Raw genomic sequence first — 19,023 nt, forward strand, 5'->3', positions numbered from 1 at the left:
CAGAGGTAGAAATAGACAGGCCATGTCTACACTAAGTCGTTTAACCCCTTAAACGAAAAATTATTTGGCCTAAGTCCCGTTTCAGCCACACTAAACCATCGTTTAAGGTTCCCCTTGTCGGACAAATTTTTACACAGCTAAGTGCGCCGTGTATTTCTTCAATTTCCGGCACTTAGCAATGTATGGACTCATTGATTGTTTACAAACTGAGTTCAGAGAGGAAGTGACGCCAGAAAGACCCCGCCCAAACAGGAAGTGACGCCAGAAAGGCCGCGCCACACACAGAAAGAGACATCAGAAAAAATGCGCCACAGCCAGCTTCATAACAAAGATGGAGGCGGATCATCCAGAAATGCCCATGTTTCTGCTTCTTGTACATGTACAGGCGCTTTTGGGAATCACACATGAATACCTTAAAGGCCTACTGAAACCCACTACTACCGACCACGCAGTCTGATAGTTTATATATCAATGATGAAATATTAACATTGCAACACATGCCAATACGGCTGGTTTAGTTCACTAAATTGCAAATTTAAATTTCCCGCTAGGTATCCTGTTGAAAACGTCGCGGAATGATGACGCGTATGATTACGCGTGTGCGTGACGTCGCCGGTTGTAGCGGACATTTATTTCCAGCCCGATCCAAGCTATAAGTAGTCTGCTTTAATCGCATAATTACACAGTATTCTGGACATCTGTGTTGCTGAATCTTTTGCAATTTGTTCAATTAATAATGGAGAACTCAAAGTAGAAAGATGGAGGTGGGAAGCGGTAAACTGCAGCTGCCTTTAGCATCACCAACACAGCCGGTGTTTCCTTGTTTAAAATTCCCAAAGGTGAAGCTTTACCATGGAACAGAGCGGTCAGGCGAACATGTCAACCGGCAGGTTTCGGTGAGAAAATTATGGTAATAAGTCGGCTCTCTGCTGCAGCTGCGTGGCTTCCCTCAGAGACACTGGCGGTCACCACACCCGTGGCCACACCCCTCCAACTTTCAGGTACCATATAATCTCACTAAAACACTAGTAACACAATAGGCCGATAAGGGATTTTCCAGATTTATCCCAGTAAATGTGTCTAATAACATCTAAATCGCTCTCACTGCCCTCGCTTTTTTTTTTGTAACTTTTTTTTTTTTCCTACTCCTTCACTCTTACTATCCTCATCCACAAATCTTCCATCTTCGCTCAAATTAATGGGGAAATTGTTGTTACGTCTGTTCGGCATTGTGATGCCGGGTTCGATTCCCTCGAGGATGCGTCAAGTGAACACAGCAAAGGTAAGATATACAAAATGTATTTAAATAACAAAAAAGCTATATAACAAAAATGCTAGAGCTAGTAGAATAAAACAAACAAAGGACGCTAGCATAAAAGCTAGGATATACAACAATGAGAAATAAACTGGCACGTAGGCACATAAAACAGTAAAACAAAAACTTCAGCATGAGAACTGGAATGAACAATGAATGGCTAGCGTGAAAAGCTTAGCGAGAATATACATACGATATAGAGTGCAGGCGTAACTTGTTGCGTGAAAAGCAAATCATGAACCCAGGCTGAACAAACAAAAGAGGACGGCTTATAAAGTGACGGTGATTATCTGTAGCAGGTGTGCGGGGCGTGAGCAGCAGGTGAACTGATGAGTAACCATGGTGATCGACTTAAACAGGAAATAATGGGATCAGATGGAGAGTGAAAATAAAAATGGAACAATAAACAATAATATATGGAGGATCCAAAAAGCGGATCTCAACAATTGTCGCTTTCTCGGTCCGACTCGCTCTAGCTGCTGATGGCTATCATTGTAAACAATGTGAGAATGTGAGGAGCTCTACAACCCGTGACGTCACGCGCACATCGTCTGCTACTTCCGGTAAAGGCAAGGCTTTTTTACTAGCGACCAAAAGTTGCAAACTTTATCGTCGATGTTCTTTACTAAATCCTTTCAGCAAAAATATGGTAATATCGCGAAATGACCAAGTATGACACATAGAATGGACCTGCTATCCCCGTTTCAATAAGAAAATCTCATTTCAATAGGCCTTTAAGAGAAGGCAACGGGCGATTGCAGCTATTTCGGATACAACCCTTCTCAGACAGCAAGAGAACTTTCTAATGTCCGGGACAGCTGTGATTCTACCTAGCGAAAAACTGTCCCTTCTTCCCGTGGATGTGATACAGACAGTGTGAGACTACAAATATTGCTTTATGAATGTGACTGTGAAATGGCCAGGCAGTGTGCATGATGGCCGCATCTTCGCTAACTCCGTCATTAGTGCGCAGCTGAAAGATAGAACCATCCCCTCGTGTCCCAAAAAACTGCTGAAAGATGAAGATCTGGTTTCTGTTTTTCTTTTGGGTGACCCAGATTATCCCCTGACACAATATCTCATGAAAGAATACCCCACAACAATATAAATATATATATAGAACCCTAGATTAATTGAGATGAATTGTTGTAATTGTTTTACAATTTTTTTTTATTGCATTGTCAACTTTATCATGTCGATTAAAGATTTGATTAAAATATGATGTCTATAGGGCCCCACATCACACTGGATTCTAGTTCATTGAAATAGCACAACACTGGATATTGTTCAAAGAAGCAAAACACAGCAAATAAATGTAAAATGCACAACAAACTATTTACAATATAACTCTTTTAAATTACTTTACAGTGAAATAGTCATTTACTGGAGAGCTTTGGAGCAGATGGACGCTCAGGTGGATATTTTTTTTTTCCGCACCTGCGTACCAGGTCATGTTTCGCCGGCGAACGGAGGGAGGCGGGGGTCTTAAACGGTGGCATTGTTATCTGTCGACACGGATAAGGTTAGGTGTGATTTACCCTGGGCCGTAACGCTCTACGTCCTTAACATTAAAAGTGATCAACTTCACATAAAGTCTGCCATTCCTAAATCCAATGTTTTCCTTCTACTAATATTGATAATATCAATCGATTCCTTTTCAAAACAATCTTGGATTGAGACCTTTCAAACTTTCTGAGCACAGATATACTTGAAATGTATTAATTAATAATACAATTATAAAGTTACAGCATGTAGTTGTATTGTTTTTGTAATTAACCATAAAATCACAACCCTGCAGTTACAGTAGATTGCTGTACATATATGTCACAGTTAATTACTGTAAATGTTACTGTGAAAATAATGAATATTATTAGCCAGTTATTTACTGTGAATTTACATTGGAACATTTTTACAGTGCTCATCATCCATGACACATGATTTTATTGATCCAGTTTTATTGAATCTTTTGGTTTATACAGCGGTGGCTGTTAAACTGTTATACCGAGACACGGTGTCCATAAATCACGGTAGACTAGAATATTAGAAGTACGTCACTTTATTTTGTAAACAATTCTGTTGTAAAAGCTGTTACGCGCTACCTATCTATCTTTCCCCCATTCGTTTGACTGCCTTCAGCCTTTATTCAAAGGTTAACGACTCTTCCCACACTTTGCCCAAAAGCAGTATTGAATATGCATGAGTTCAGACGTGTAAAATGCTGCTCTCAGCGCTTAAGTCAGGAAGAAGACCAACTCAGCAGATGGTAGCTACAATCAAGCTTATAGTCCATGAGGAAAGAGATAAGTTGTTTGGACATCAGTGTTGGACAGCACACACAAAAAGGAAGGGACTTTATTTTCATTGCACAAGTACAACGAAAATTTCATTTTAAGTAACACACACACAAAAAATTGTCTCTAATATCACCTTTGAAAAGAGAACGTTCAGCTTCGCTGCGATCGCGTGCAATTTCACAAACTTGTGTTTGTGTGTGTATGCGTCCACCTGTTTGTGTGCTTGACAGTGTAAGTGCTTGCATGTCTGTATGCAAGTGCCTTAGCGAGTGTCTGCCCATATCATTTAGCCTGAGGCTCTGGACAGTTGCCAGGCAACCGTGGCAGGCAGCTCAGCACTCAGCCACAAAGCAGACACTTCCACATGACTCTGGTTTGACAAGAAGCAAAGGTCAGCGATGATACCTCTTCAGGTCAGAGTCTCATCGGGGCGAAAGCTAGTCAACTGCAGGGACGAGCCCAGCCTCGGTCTGTTCACACAAGATGTACTTTAATTGCTGTATAACTGACATTTGTAATCCTATTATCTGTGAATGTAATCACGCGTAAGTTTCTTGTGATCGCTCTGTTATTACAATGACGTCCATTTGTGTTGGTATATTATGAGAGACAGACAATGAAAGATGCATTGTAAAATAACTAAGTCTGGTGTCATGTAAAAAATCATCATTGCACACTGGACAGGAAACGGTTACTTTGTTTTTCATCTGGTGTTTATTATGGTGATTCTCGTTACACAGATTGTCACTTTTTGTTTACCTAACAGTAAATTAACATATTAACTACATCAGTTAGTCTGACGCAAGCCGTTCCACACGTCATTTAATATCAAGTATGGGTACTGATTTTGGCACTTTTACAGTATAGGTACCGACTTGGGTTGCATGATATAGACGACATATTAATGGCATATTCCAGCTGTGTACTGTAAATTTTGCGGCGATATAGCAAACGACCGCGTCCTTAACGCAATGTGGCGTCTTTGCGCTCTTTTACAGTGCAAAGGCACCTCTAAATCACAAATCTCTCGCCTCCGGGGTGGCAGATAAACTACCGTATTTTTCGGATTATAAATCGCATTTTTTTTCATAGTTTGGCCGGGGTTGCGACATATACTCCGGAGCGACTTATGTGTGAAATTAATAACACATTACCGTAAAATATTAAATAATATTACTTATCTAATTCGCGAAAGAGACGGAGAAATTATCAGCCATCGTCACACACACGTCAACCAATTAGAATTTGGCGGTGGAGGGTCATGGCAGAAGTGCATTGTGGGTCATGAGATGCTAACTGCTATATGCTTTATGCTACTGCCGTAGCTATTAAAATAGATCATATCAACGTTGTCGGTAACTTATAAAAACTGAGAAGGGCTGAACAAAAATGGCACCGAAAAGTAAATCATGTATTGCAGATTACAAGCTGGACGTGGTGAAATATGCATCAGAAAACGACAAGAGGAAGCGGCGCATACCTTTGGAGTTGGCAGAGTTGTTTAGGAGCGACATCGAGGAAGAAGTTTCATGGGATTTAGCGATTAGGAGTGACAGATTGTTTGGTAATCGTATAGCATGTTCTATATGTTATTGTCACGCTCGTAGCGCATTGTGATGCGGGCTTTAGTTCTCCCCAGGGATGCAAAGGACACTCCAGATGACAACGTAAATGTAAGATAATTTAATAACTCAGACGCAGTAAAATAGGGCAGAAATAAACAAAAGAAACGTGTGCCGAACACACGGGAAGCTAATACTAACATTTAGCATGGATTCAGGAAACACTAGAGCAGCGTGCCGAACGCACGGGAAGCTAGGGCTAACACTTAGCACGGATTCAGGAATCAGAAACATGATTGCGATTGTTGCTTACCGCAAAACAATGGACACAGGCCGACTGACGGGAGAGGGCAGGCTTAAGTAACGAAAGTAATTACAACACAGGTGCGCGTCCGTAAACAATTGGCAGGTGAAACTAATAAATAACTATGGTGACAGAACAAACAAGGAAGTGCAACTAGGAACTAAGTCAAACATTAGCAGAACATAATACAAAAAAGATTCAAAACCTGAACATAATATGATGCGGGCAGCGGATCATAACATGTTATAGTTATTTGAATGACTCTTACCTTAATATGTTACGTTAACATACCAGGTACGTCCTCAGTTGGTTATTTATGCGTCATATAACGTACACTTATTCAGCCTGTTGTTCACTATTCTTTATTTATTTTAAATTGCCTTTCAAATGTCTATCTTTTTGTTGGATTTTATCAAATACATTTCCCCCAAAAATGTCACTTATACTCCAGTGTGACGTATATATGTTTTTTTCCTTCTTTATTATGCATTTTCGGCCTGTGCGACGAATACTCCGGAGCGATTTATAATCCGAAAAATACAGTTTGTTACATACAAGGACCGCTTAACCGCTAAACTAGAGCTTGTGAATGTAAACAGAGGAGGGCGGATCAATACAAATATCCACAGCAACGATACAAAGTACATAGTATCATTATATGATTACATTACAGTGATTACATTGATATTCTTACCATCAGAAAATATTTTGTTATTGTTTTTGTTATTGTTTGCAAATTGAGGAAATACGTTTTTGCCCACACAAATACTTTAAAGGCAAAAATCAATGCATTTGAATCAGAGACAATAGTAGGAAATAATTCAAAAATTGTTTCAACAACATTCTGTGGTTTTGTCTGATTATAAATCAAATCCAAACTTGAACCATTCAGTAATCTACAACATTTTCATCTGTCTCATCATTGGTATAACTACTGCCCCTGTAACTACTTAGTATTGAATCGATACCCAATTTTTTAGTATTGCACAAAACTGATCTAAAGTATTCAAACAACAGAATAAGTGCTAAATACATTTTAACAGAAGTGTAGGTACAACCATGATATAACAGAAAGTAGCCAGCTTTTAACAATAAATTACCAAATGCGGAGCTTTTGTAAACCATTTGAAATTATTCTATTATTTTTTTACATTCAAAATAATGTATCTTGATACATTTCATTATCACAGGAGGCTGCAATGTATATCGCAAATTTGCGATGTACAGTCGCGATCAAAAGTTTGCATACACTTTAAAAGAACATAATGTCATGGCTGTCTTGGGTCTCCAATCATTTCTACAACTGTTATTTTTTGTGATACAGTGATTGTAGCACATACTTGTTGGTCACAAAAAACATTCATGAAGTTTGGTTCTTTTATGAATTTATTATGGGTCTACTGAAAATGTGACCAAATCCGCTCGGTCCAAAGTATACATATCTCAAACACAGGTCAAAAGTGGTAAAGAAATGGCTGAATCAGGCTAGAATTAAGGTTTTATATTGGTCTTCCCACAGTCCTGACTTAAACGTGTGGACAATGCTGAAGAAACAAGTCCATGTCAGAAAATCAACAAATTTAGCTGAACTGCACCAATTTTGTCAAGAGGAGTGGTTAAAAATTTACCCAGAAGCTTGTGGATTGCGCCATTTAGATTTACTAAGGTCTGACATGTTTAGTAACTTTACCAGTGGTAGTAGCTTGACGAATGTGCCGGTGCGTAAGAACTGGATGTGACACACTCACTGACTTTTTAATTGGTCAGGGCGGGGCATCGAAATGAAAACAATAGCAATATTTTGGGGATGTAAATCAAATTTTGAAATTAGCATATCCTGGCTTAACTGCTGTTATCAGTTATAAAGGTATTCGAAAAGAACATGATGGGTTAATGCCTTTTGACATGCCAGGGCCATTTAATGATGACTTGACAAAAAACTATTACATATGGCACTTTTAATACAAATAGTAATGGGGCGCAATCTGATGCCAGGGTGGGCGTGTGTGACCCTGAGAAACCTGCTTTATCAGTATTATACTTCAAATCTGCTTTGAAAAGCTGTGCTATAGAAAACGTGATTAATGTTGCCAGTATAATGTAAAGCGCTTTTGGTGTCATTCTAGTATAGTAAAAAGTGCTATATAATACAAGCCATTTAGTCCTAACTTACGCATTATGATTTATCAAAAAAAAAAAGAAAAAGAAAAAATCTGCCCAAATTTTTGCGTTTTTTGTTTTTTAGGTTCAAATGTTTTATAAGTTGTGCTCCTGAGTTAATGTTGCTATTAAGGATACAATGTATTCCAGAGGTGTGCTTATAACAATGTTATAGATAAATGATGCTCATTTATACTTGTGTGTGGTGAGGGCCGCAAAATGTGTTTCTTCCTTGGTGAAAAATGAGAAGAATTGATTTAATACCACATGAAAACACGCAACAGTACGGAAATTGGTACTGTATAGTTGAATACAAATACCCTGGTACTATATTAGTGTTAAATGTTAACTGTATCCATTATTGTTACGTTTCGGTGTTTGACCCCGGGATGTAAAAGTGGCAGGCGAAGTGCTGATAAGAAACCCTTACAAAAAGACTGCAGCACGGAACTTTTCAAAAAGCAAACAGACACAGGAAGTAAAAGAAAAACAATAGCACGTTGACGTACAAAGTATAATGAACCAACCCTGTCCTCTGGTCTGGTCTGTCATAAGAAGCAACCTGATTGGCAACAAGGGGCAGGTGTGTCCTGATTGCCAATCAGGGACAGATGAGCGAGCCAGCACTCAGACTTTAGAAGCGGTGGAAGCAAACAGGAAATAAAAACAAAAATAAGAGCGCTGGGCGCGAAATAACACAGTTATTATGTTATTGTAATACAGGTGCACCCTACAGTATGTTTTGGCTCACGTACAAACAAACACAAGAATCATCGTCATATTTGATGAAGATGTTAAGTGCAGTAGCTATAAGGAAAAATGACATGACTGATGAAATTGTTGAACTGTGACCAACAACAACAAAAATGACATCCAAGAAATTCAGCAAAGAATATGGACATAGTTGTGCAATGTAGCGCAGGTAGATGAAAGATCGTGGGTTAAAACCTCCTGGCATATTCTTCCCAGGCCTAAATGTGCCTCAGGCTTTCACACGCAAGAATACCATTGAAATGTCTAAATCGGCTGCAGGTTTGGAAGACAATGTGAACGGTTGTCAGTTTCTCTGTATCCAGAGTGTACCCCCCTCCCCCCATCCCCTTCTGCTGGGACAGGGTCCTGTTGATAATGGACAGTGTAGTGTTATGAATCACAATGACACCAGGTTAGGGGCAACAAAATCACTCCAGGTTTCAAGTGCTGTTAACTCTAGTGTAAGTAGGGTGAAGAGTGTGGACTTACCGTGTAGTTTGCTCAAATTGTTGTCGAGAGGTCAATTTGGCACATTGTCATCTCTACTCATCGTCACCATCACTTGTATATAATTGTCAACTTTCAGACTTAATTTGCCGCTCGACACACTTGAAAACATGCCGCAGTTTTTACACACGATCCACTGGGTTTTGTTTTTTTTGCACTAATGCTTGCCTTTTAGATACACTTATTATCAGAGAACTGGACGCTCTGATTGGCTGCTTGGTGTCTAATGAGATCGCTTGTTACGTTATCTGGGAAGCATTTGCCTGCTCTTGATACAGTCAATTGTTGTGTCCCAATTCTCGCCTTTGCAACAGTTCCTGGTTGTGTCACATATTCACACCATCCTGCCTGCGGTCAGGTCCACAAAGTGAAAAAAAGAAAAGACAAACTTTCCATCCATCCATCTTCTTCCGCTTACCTCACTCGTGAACAAGACTCCGAGGTACTTTAACTCCTCCACTTGGGGCAAGATCTCCTCTCCAACCCGAAGATGGCACTCTACCCTTCTCCGGGAAATAACCATGGACTCGGACTTAGAGGTGCTGATTCCCATCCCAGTCGCTTCACACACGGCTGCAAACCGATCCAGTGAGAGCTGAAGTACTTGGCCAGATGAAGCCATCAGGACCACATCATCTGCAAAAATCAGAGACCTAATCCTGCAGCCACCAAACCGGATCCCCTCAACGCCTTGACTGCACCTAAAAATTCTGTCCATAAAAGTTATGAACAGAATCAGTGACAAAGGGCAGCCGTGCCGGAATCCAACCCTCACTACAAATGGGTCCGACTTACTGCGGGCAATGCGGACCAAGCTCTGACACTGATCATACAGGGAGCGGACCACTACAATCAGACAGTCAGTTACCCCATACTCTCTGAGCCCTTCCCACAGGACTTCCCGGGGAACACGGTTGAATGCCTTCTCTAAATCCACAAAGCACATGTAGAATGGTTTGGCAAACTTCCATGCACCCTCAAGAACCCTGCCGAGAGTAAAGAGCTGGTCCACAGTTTCACGACCAGGACGAAAACCAGACTGTTCCTCCTGAATCCGAGACACACCTAACAAAATATTAAATTATGAAGCAAAAGTTGTCTTAGATGGATTGTGTGTATGTGTGTAGCTGTCGGCAAATTTATCTCCTGTTCAAAGACAATTTTTGTAATTTTAAATATAGTGAACTACTTTATACTATAACTAACCTAATTTGTGAGCAAAAAGAGGGTTTTAGGATATCGAAATTTTTGGATTACATTTTGTATGTATTATTTATGCATTAATTAATTTTTATTAAGTGTAAGGATCAAGATTATCTTTATAAACCAAGGAGAATCAAAAAATTTAATGTAATACAACACTCAGCTTTGTAAACCTGCTTGATGAGGTAGTTGGACATTTGTAACCTCACACTTCAGACGATTCCAATGATGTTCCAGAAAGACAGAAGTCCTCATGATCTTTCTCGTTGGAATCCATACAGTAACATCACAAAGTACTACTTTGATATTATTCAAAAATAAGTTTTAAGTACAGTAATATAAAATAGAAATGTCTTCTGTTTTAAAAATCCAGTTGTAAATGTTCGTACTTTTAACTGTACTCGTAAATATTAAGTGGAATATTAATTGAAATAATATAGTACCGTTTTGAAATAGTTGCAACTTAAGCACAACAGCGGTAGTTCCAGCGCATTGTTTATTAATTTATACAGGCAAAAAAATTACTTCCAGATGATCAGCAATTACGTTACTATATCCCTTTCTTTTTGTGCTGTTGTCCTTTAAATTGTCTTGAGAGTCCATTTGCTCCTTGATAGTCCTAAACAGAGCAGCATAGCAAACATAAACACAAAATCACATTAGCAGTGAGTCAAACGCGTACAAAAGTGAACATTTTCTAGTAAAATAAAAATGTACATGGCATCTACAAACAGCTAGAATGATTTAAATTGCACAAATAGTTCAAATTCCTATTCCAATTGGAGTCACACATTAGTAAGACATACAGTATAAGCAGCACGGTGATTGAGGGGTTAGTGCATCTGCCTCACAATACGAAGGTCCTGAGCAGTCCTGGGTTCAATCCCGGGCTCGGGATCTTTCTGTGTGGAGTTTGCATGTTCTCCCCGTGACTGCGTTGGTTCCCTCCGGGTATTCCGGCTTCCTCCCACCTCCAAAGACATGCACCTGGGGATAGGTTGATTGGCAACACTAAATTGGCCCTAGTGTGTGATTGTGAGTGTGAATGTTGTCTGTCTATCTGTGTTGGCCCTGCGATGAGGTGGCGACTTGTCCAGGGTGTACTCCACCTACCGCCCGAATGCAGCTGAGATAGGTGCCAGCGACCCCCCACAACCCTAAAAGGGACAAGCGGTATAAAATGGATGGATGAATAACAAGACATGAGTGAAGCTATTACGAAGAGACAGGGCTGCGGAGCTGGCACTGAACGCCAGACGGACAAGCTTCATGGTGTCTTGGCTGAATGAGCAGGTATCGGACACCTCGATCTCTTTGGACGCATCCTTGTTCATCCAGGCAGACTGGACACTTGCCGAGAGTTAGTGGGCGGATGAGGGTGGAGTCTGTCACGCGTGAAGCGCATTGTGATGCGGGATTTAGTTCTCCCAAGGGATGCAAAGGGCACTCCGGACAAAAACGTAAAGGTAAAATGATTTAATAACTGATACACAATACTAAACAGACAGAAATCAACAAAAGAACAACGTTCTGAACGCACGGGAAGCTAAGGCTAGTACTTAGCACAGAATCAGGAAGCACAAGGGCAGCGTGCCGAACGCACAGGAAGCTGAGGCAATCCTTAGCACAGAAACTAGAACCAGAAATATATCAACGTGACTGTAGCTTACCGCAAACAATGGACCAAGACCGACTGACGGTAGAAGGCAGGCTTGATTAAGAAAGTAATTACAACACGGGTGCGCGTCAGGAGCAAGCGGCAGGTGAAAACAATGACTAACTATGGTAACAAACAGAGGCGTAAAAAAACGGAACCTAAAGAGTCCAAAACAAACAGAAAACACAAAAAGACTCAGAAACCTAAATCGAAATATGATCCAGGCAGCGGATCATTACAGGAGTCTGCCATCTTGGTTGTTTTGTTGGGTCTGCTCCTTTCGATGGCCATGCTCCCCCCCACCCCTGCAGACAATGGCGTGCAACACTGCAGAGTCCACCACAGTGTATATGTATTTTTGTTGTTGTTTTACTTTTGTAGCTGTATGTAGAAATGGCTTTTTGCATCAGATCTTCTCTTTTATTGTCTTTAATGTCCTTTGATGTTTGATATTTCCCTCTTTCACACGTGTATGTGTGCTATGGCTTTGAATGTTTTTTTTTCCCTTGGTCTCAGTTTGGACCCCTTCTCCATAGGCCCAGGCTTAGACTCTTTTTTTTTTTTTTTCCTCACCGCTCGTATTTTAGCACATATTTATATCACTAGTGTCATCCCAGTTACTTGTCTGGTTTTGAGATGTTTTAAATGAATTAATTGTACCCCGCCTTCCGCCCGAATGCAGCTGAGATAGGCTCCTGCACCCCCCGAAACCCCAAACGGGACAAGCGGTGGGAAATGGATGGGAAATTAAGATATAATTATATTCTTTAAAGTCGCTCTTTCAGCTCCGCATAGCGCTGCCATTTTGACTATGTTTTTTCAAGATTTTTTTTAGTTCTCTGATTGGTTCCATTTTTGACACAAATATAATGGCGTGTCAAAACTTGTGCGACCGTGCATCAAAAATTTGAGCAAGTGTAGAAAATAAAGCTGAATACGCAGAGGAGAGAGGAAGAGAGGGCACAATGGGTTGACTGTGCAGAAAGCAGTAATTATTAAGTGTTAACATGGATATTAACCTCACAATACGAAGGTCCTGCAGTCCTGGGTTCAAATCCAGGCTCGGGATCTTTCTGTGTGGAGTTTGCATGTTCTCCCCGTGAATGCGTGGGTTCCCTCCGGGTACTCCGGCTTCCTCCCACTTCCAAAGACATGCACCTGGGGATAGGTTGATTGGCAACACTAAATTGGCCCTAGTGTGTGAATGTGAGTGTGAATGTTGTCTGTCTATCTGTGTTGGCCCTGCGATGAGGTGGCGACTTGTCCAGGGTGTACCCTGCCTTCCGCCCGATTGTAGCTGAGATAGGTGCCAGCGCCCCCCGCGACCCCAAAAGGGAATAAGCGGTAGAAAATGGATGGATGGATGGATGGATATTAACAAACACGCAAACACTTTCTTTGTGCACAAAAAGCTTGTATCTACAGTTAATGACACCTGGCACCTTGTACAAAATAAATAATCAGACAAATTTGACTGGAAATAATTCACAAAGGCGAGGGAATTGCAATATTACTGAAAAAAATCAAAATGACAGGACAAGCAAAGAGGCCAGCAAATAAATGCTCAGTCTGAGTGCAGGCCGAAGAGGGACAATAAAGAAAAGAGCACCCAGAGTCCAGCATTGTATAAGAATACACACTTAATACACCTATACCTCAATGACCCAGTCGCAGATGTAAATTTAGTCAATCAATCAATCAGCCAATAAATCAATCAATCAATGTTTACTTATAAAGCCCTAAATCACTAGTGTCTCAAAGGGCTGCACAAACCACTACGACATCCTCGGTAGGCCCACATAAGGGCAAGGAAAACTCACACCCAGTGGGACGTCGGTGACAATGATGACTATGAGAACCTTGGAGAGGAGGAAAGCAATGTATGTCGAGCGGGTCTAACATGATACTGTGAAAGTTCAATCCATAATGGATCCAACACAGTCGCAAGAGTCCAGTCCAAAGCGGATCCAACACAGCAGCGGGAATCCCGTTCACAGCAGAGCCAGTAGGAAAACATCCCAAGCGGAGGCGGATCAGCAGCGCAGAGATGTCCCCAGCCGATACACAGGCGAGCAGTACATGGCCACCGGATCGGACCAGACCCCCTTCACAAGGGAGAGTGGGACATAGGAGAAAAAGAAAAGAAACGGCAGATCAACTGGTCTAAAAAGGGAGTCTATTTAAAGGCTAGAGTATACAAAATAGTTTTAAGGTGAGACTTAAATGCTTCTACTGAGGTGGCATCTCGAACTTTTACCGGGAGTGCATTCCAGAGTACTGGAGCCCGAAATGAAAAAGCTCTATAGCCCACAGACTTTTTTTGGGCTTTGGGAATCACTAATAAGCCGGAGTCCTTTGAACGCAGATTTCTTGCCGGGACATATGGTACAATACAATCGGCAAGATAGGATGGAGCTAGACCGTGTAGTATTTTATACGTAAGTAGTAAAACCTTAAAGTCACATCTTAAGTGCACAGGAAGCCAGTGCAGGTGAGCCAGTACAGGAGTAATGTGATCAAACTTTCTTGTTCTTGTCAAAAGTCTAGCAGCCGCATTTTGTACCAACTGTAATCTTTTAATGCTAGACATGGGGAGACCCGAAAATAATACGTTACAGTAATCGAGACGAGACGTAACAAACGCATGGATAATGATCTCAGCGTCTTTAGTGGACAAAATGGAGCGAATTTTAGCGATATTACGGAGATGAAAGAAGGCCGTTTTAGTAACGCTTTTAATGTGTGACTCAAAGGATAGAGTTGGGTCGAAGATAATACCCAGATTCTTTACCGTGTCGCCTTGTTTAATTGTTTGGTTGTCAAATGTTAGAGTTGTATCATTAAATAGAGGTCGGTGTCTAGCAGGACCGATAATCAGCATTTCCGTTTTTTTGGCGTTGAGTTGCAAAAAGTTAGCGGACATCCATTGTTTAATTTCATTAAGACACGCCTCCAGCTGACTACAATCCGGCGTGTTGGTCAGCTTTAGGGGCATGTAGAGTTGGGTGTCATCAGCATAACAGTGAAAGCTAATACCGTATTTGCGTATGATGTCACCTAGCGGCAGCATGTAGATGCTGAAGAGGGCAGGGCCAAGCACCGAACCCTGGGGAACTCCACACGTTACTTTAACGTAGTCCGAGGTCACATTGTTATGGGAGACGCAATGCATCCTATCAGTAAGATAAGAGTTAAACCAAGACAGGGCTAAGTCTGACATACCAATTCGTGTTTTGATACGTTCTAATAAAATATTATGATCGACGGTATCGAAAGCAGCGCTAAGATCGAGGAGCAGCAACATAGATGACGCATCAGAATCCATCGTTAGCAATAGATCATTAGTCATTTTTGCGAGGGCTGTCTCCGTGGAGTGATTTGCCCTGAAACCGGATTGAAAGGTTTCACATAGATTGTTAGACGCTAAGTGTTCATTTAACTGCTCCGCAACAATTTTTTCGAGGATTTTTGAAATAAAGGGAAGGTGAGACACCGGTCGGTAGTTTACCATGAGGTCAGGATCGAGGTTAGGTCTTTTAAGAAGAGGATGAATAACCGCTTTTTTGAATGCTAGGGGAACAGTGCCCGAGGAAAGTGATAAGTTTATAATATTTAGCACTGATGGACCTAATAATACAAAGAGCTCCTTGATCAGTTTCCCAGGAAGTGGGTCAAGTAAACATGTTGTTTGTTTTATTCCATTTACACGTTGTAACAATTCCTCGAATGTTATTTCCTCAAAACGAGAGAAACTATTTTGGAGGGCAGTATCCGCCGTATATACAATCGTATCAGTGTTAATAGAACGCAGTTGTAGCTGGGACGCATTGTCTTTAATCTCCTTTCTAATGACTTCAATTTTCTTACTAAAGAATTGCATAAAGTCATCAGCTGAGTGGGTGGAGCTACTGGAAGGAGTCCCTTGTTGGGTTAGCGATGCTACCGTACTAAACAAACATTTAGGATCGTTTTTATTACGGTGGATGAGATTTGAGTAATATTTAGCTTTAGCTAAGGTAAGCATGCGTTTATAAGTTATTAAACCATCACTCCATGCTTGATGGTGCACCTCAAGTTTAGTCGTGCGCCATTTGCGTTCCAGCTTTCTACATAATAATTTCTGAGCTCTGGTTTCTTCTGTAAACCACGGGGTACGCTTTTTTGGAGCCTTTTTTAACTTTAGCGGTGCTATGTTCTCAATGGTTTCGCGCAGGGCGTCGTTAAAGTTCTTAGTGAGGTTATCAATAGAGCCCACATACAAAGTTTATTCACATAGCCCTAAATCACGAGTGTCTCAAAGGGCTGCACAAGATACAACAACATCCTCGGCTCAGATCCCACTTCAGGATAAGAAAAAACTCAACCCGATGGGATTACAAAGAGCAACCTTGGAAGGGACCACAGATGTGGGGACCCTTCCCGGGCGACCGGTGCAATGGACGTTGAGTGGATCTAGATCCTAGTGTGAGTGTCCAGTCCATAGTGAGGCCAGCCGGAGATCATCTTGGGTGGAGACAAGTCAGCAACGCAGAGACATCCTCAACTGATGCGGGGAAGTCGACGGCAGCTGTAGGGACGGCACAAGCTCAGCTGATATCCGGTAAGAGGCGACATTTTAACCACAAGTTTCTCACCAAAACCTGCTGGTTGACATGTAGTCGGGATCCATGTCCGCTGTGATCCATACTAAAGTTTCACCTCCGTGAATTTTAAACAAGGAATCACCGTGTGTTTGTGTGGCTAAAGGCTAAAGCTTCCCAACTCCATCTTTCTACTTTGACTTCTCCAATATTAATTGAACAAATTGCAAAAGATTCAGCAACACAGATCTCCAAAATACTGTGTAATTATGCCGTTAAAGCAGACGACTTTTAGCTGTGTGTGTGCGCAGCGCTCATATTCATAACAGCCCGTGACGTCACGCGTACACGTCATCATAACGCGACGTTTTCAAGAAAAAAGTCCCGGGAAATTTAAAATTGCAATTTAGCAAACTAAAAATGCCGTATTGGCATGTGTTGCAATGTTAATATTTCATCATTGATATATAAACTATCAGACTGCATGGTGGGTAGTAGTGGGTTTCAGTAGGCCTTTAAGATGGCACTTAAATGTTAGTCTTTGGTCATATGGGTCCCATGAGCCCACAGTAGTGTTTTTTAGGATTAGGTGTCAAAGTGTAATTAGTTTTCAAATTGTGCAACAAAATCCTATTGATTGTGTATCTCTGCATGATGCCCTTTATCATTTCCACTTTGATTCAAAATATCAAAGGTAACTATGTCACTTGGTCAGCATTAGTCCGCTCGGATCGCTACTGTCTCGTCATCTTTAGGATGCAGATGTCTTGTCTCTTCAACAGCTGTAGAGTCAGCAGTCAAGCACCTACTAAATTACTCAGCATATAGTGCTGGTAACGGCTGATTGTCGTCATTATTGCAGTCCAACGCTTTCTGCCAAGAGCTCAGCGGCATTGTGACACAATCCAGATATGCAGTTAGGTCCTGAAGTGTTAGTCTTTTGCAATGTAGGAATTACAGTTATGCAAAATAACTATAGTCAGGGGGTCAAAAGTATTTGGACAATTGTCACAATCTTGTCGTTTAAAAGCAATATGTAAAAGTATTGAGTTGTAATTAGATTTTTTCTTTGTCCTAAAGAAGTCCTTTCCCCGGGGGCTGCGGTGTGATGCTTAATCAGTATCACACAATATCATGCTTCAAACCCCACTTCAAAAAGTTGTGCACTGCAAAACGTGCTCATTGTAGACATTTATCTTGACTTCCTCATTTTTATTTATTAAAAAAACTAACACAAAGTGCTGCATTCAGTTTTTGTATCGTAGATTAAAGTGTTTTATACATTGTGCTCCTGAGTTAATGTTGCTAAACAATTTGAAATAACTTTTAATCATTGATTTGATTTAATTAAATTTTTTAGTATCAAATGGATGAAGTCAGCTTAAAAAATATTTATAGTTTAAATGACGATTAATTAATTTTTTTTATTTCAGGCAAGTCGATGCACTTTAAAAAAAATGTGTTGCAGCCTCAAAAACAATGTAAATAAAATGTATATTTACTGTAAATTAATCAATATTTCTTATTTTTGTTTTATTTAATGTTAGTAAGGATACAATTTTACATAAAGGCGTACTTATAACAATTTTATAGACAAATCATACAATCAATAGTCACAGCAGAGAGTGGGGAGGGGTGCGCAATGTTTTCTTCTTCCGGGAAAAAATATTGAGAAGCACTGTCCTAAAGTGTAAAATTCAGTCTTAGGTGGATGTAAGTGGTTCTTCATTGGTTCAGTACGTATTTCTGTATTCTACTGTCAAGTTAATAAAAGTGGACCTATCATGTTTTTAATCTACTACATTTAAAACACTTTGGATATGTTTTGGTGTAAAAAAAACCATTACAGTTTTTTTTTTTAAACCTGTTTTTCAATCTTACTTAAAAATGTTGAACTCTGGAGGCATTCCCAAATGGCAAATGAAACCACGCCCATCTCTCTCTAAAAGCCAGACATGATTGAGAATGAACCTGCTAAACATTATATTGATTCACCTAGTCACAATATTAGGTACACTTGCACACTCTCCGATCAATTCAGACTTGCATAAAAAAGCTGCTTTTACCAGAATTGTCTGTGTCACTTCATGTCGTACACCTGTTTTATTATGCACATGCCATGGTTAAATGAAAAATAATACTTGATACTACCTTTTTTGTGTTTCCTCCCCCTCTGACTGAGAGCTTCACTAAAGGTCCAAATAAGTACGTCCATCTCACTGTGATGTCACAATGTAGCCAGACAGCAAAACCCAATGAACACAGGCATCCAAAATTGTGTGCAAGCTTACTCCAAAAGGCATTAGTCTTATATTGTGATGCTTTGGCATTGTTTAACACGAGTATCCAACTTTGTAACAACATTTATAAGTCAATAAAGACAAAACTATAATCATAGGTCCCTTTTAAGAAAGAAAAAAAGACTGTGTAGTTTGCATCAGAGAGGATTAAAAAGACACTTGTATGTCACCTCCTTAATCTAGAGACTATGTAGAAGTTGTATAGGAAGTCACCAGAAATTGCCATGTGTTGTTTTTTTAAACAAAATAAAAAGATACAATTACAATTACAATTATAAGAATTTACAGCATCAGTGCATTGATTGATTGATTGACTGAGAAGTTTATTGACATCTTAAACAATTGAATCCATGTAATACTTTAAAAAGGCAAATTGATGGCACAAAAA

General features: G+C 40.4%; 1 protein-coding gene across 1 annotated transcript in view; it reads left to right on the forward strand.

Moving 5' to 3' along the window:
• nlgn2b (neuroligin 2b) overlaps positions 1 to 19,023 on the forward strand; it is a 337,479-nt gene that overhangs the window by 290,907 nt on the left and 27,549 nt on the right. The window lies entirely within an intron of this gene.

The sequence above is a fragment of the Nerophis ophidion genome, linkage group LG04, assembly GCF_033978795.1.
Source record: "Nerophis ophidion isolate RoL-2023_Sa linkage group LG04, RoL_Noph_v1.0, whole genome shotgun sequence".
In the NCBI taxonomy this organism is placed as follows: Eukaryota; Metazoa; Chordata; class Actinopteri; order Syngnathiformes; family Syngnathidae; genus Nerophis; species Nerophis ophidion.